The sequence below is a fragment of the Pteropus medius genome, unplaced genomic scaffold (genome assembly GCF_902729225.1).
Source record: "Pteropus medius unplaced genomic scaffold, Ma_sr-lr_union100, whole genome shotgun sequence".
In the NCBI taxonomy this organism is placed as follows: domain Eukaryota; kingdom Metazoa; phylum Chordata; class Mammalia; order Chiroptera; family Pteropodidae; genus Pteropus; species Pteropus medius.
Window position 1 is genome coordinate 271,302 of NW_024344434.1, and position 2,110 is coordinate 273,411.

The window sequence follows — 2,110 nt, forward strand, 5'->3', positions numbered from 1 at the left end:
ATTCTTCTAAATTTATTGAGGTTTCTTTTATGGTCCAGATGTTCTGTGGGCCCTTGAATGTGTATTCTGCTGCTGTTGGGTGGAGTGTTTTATAAATGTCAGTTGGATCCTGGTGGTTGATGGTGTTGAGTTATTCTGTATCCTTGCCGATTTGATGCCTAGTTGTCAATTGCTGAAAGAGAAGTGTTGAAATCTCCAACTATAATTAAAGATTTATCTATTTCTCCTATCAGTTGCATCAGTCAGTTTTTGCTTCACATATTTTAACTCTGTTGTTTGGTGTATCCACATTTAGTTTTGCTGTGTCTTTCTGGTGAATTGATCCTTTTATCATTATATGATGTCCTCTGTGTCTCTGATAATTTTCTTTGCTCTAAAGTCTACTTTATCTGTGATATTAATATAGCCACTCCTGCCTTCCTTAATTACTGTTTTCATGATTTATCCTTTTCCATCTTTTTGCTTTCGAATTAGCTATATCATTATATTCAAAGGAAGTTCCTTAAAGACAGAATGTAGTTGGGTTGTGTCTTATAATTGACTCTGCCAGTCTCTGTCTGTTAATTGGTATATTTAGATCTTTTATATTTAGTGTAATATATGTTACATTGATATTTAGGGCTTAAGTCTGCCAATTCGTTGTTTTATTTTCTATTTGTACTCTATTTTTCATTTCTCTGCTTTCCTTTCTTTCCACTTTCCTGAACTTTATTAAAGAAAAAGCAATGATGGTAAATCTCTAGACCATAGTCCATTTTCTGGGATTCTTCCCTTAAAATTGTGACATTTGATTTTTAAATACACGCCAGGGCATAATGGTTCCCAATTATACTAAGTAGATGAGAGGTCGAAATCTTTAAATGTTCATCTTCCACCTTTCCCCAGTCCGTGGTCTGTCTTTGGATTGGCAATAATTGCCCTAACATCTACTATGGCTTCATTAATTTTTGTCTCTAGCTCCCTGTGCATTTCTATACGCAGCAATCTCAGAATTTGAGCAGCTTCATTAAGAACTGCCTCTCCTCTGTCAAAACCAAGCATATGCTTGTCTAAAACAACAGGCAAGCTTCTTTTGTTTGATTTGCTTTTGCAACTGTATCCTGTGTTAGGCGCTCTTGGACCAAAATGCAAATTGGCTTAAGAATAATCGGGTAATCATCATGAAGCTGAATTTGAAGAAAGTAAGGCAGAATCATAACATCAGTCTTAAAATCAGGATTTTTACCTCCCAATTGATCAACAGCTCTCCATTTTTAGCTGCATTGTCAGCATTTTTTTTGTATTATCAGGTACCAAGTCCTCGTATCTTTCAGCATTATCTCCATATTCAAGTCTAACAACTTAACCAAGAAGCCAGTCAATTGCTTCTTATTAATATTGAACCCGAAAGGACAATTAACATCTCTAAGACACTTTTCAAAGAACTTGGGCCAGTCACTGCTGTGGATATTTCTTAAATTACCTCTGTCTTCAGTCTTGTAGTTTCTGATTTTCTGGTCTTCAAGCCAAACAAGAAAGTTTCTAAATTCTGTCTCATCTTTGTAGTTGAAGCTGACAGGGAAGTGGTAGTCAAGGGCCATCAGCTTGCATCGAACATAGTCCCTGCTTCTTATTCTAGTCTCCCCGGCTTTGGCCGGGAGAGGACAGAGCTCTCTTTCTTTTTCCTTCCTTCCTGTGGGTTACTTGAACATTTTTAGAATTTTGTTTGTATTTACCTATAGTGTTTTTGAGTATATCTTTTTGTATAGCATTTGCAGCAGTTACTCTAGATGTTGTATTACATACACATAACTTACCACAGTCTATTGGAATTGACATTTCACCAGCTTGACTGAAGTATAGAAACCTTATCTTCCTTTACATCCTATTTATATCATAATTGCCTTAAATATTTCCTCTGCATACTCTTAGAACCACACCAGTGTTACAGTTTTTGCTTCATCTGTCAAGCATAATTTAGAAAACTCAAGAGAAGGGAAGTCTATATCATTTACCCATATTTTTACTTTCTATTTTCTTTCTTTCTTTATGATATTCTAAGATTGATTCTTTTATCATTTCCTTTGTGTTTAGAGATATTCCCATTCTGTATAGAGAAGTTAGTCATTCA

General features: G+C 35.3%; 1 pseudogene; it reads right to left on the reverse strand.

Annotated features, from left to right (window-relative positions):
- Nucleotides 1–864: 864 nt before the first annotated feature.
- The window catches only part of LOC120610380 (RNA transcription, translation and transport factor protein-like), a 2,351-nt pseudogene continuing 1,105 nt past the window's right edge, over nt 865–2,110 (reverse strand).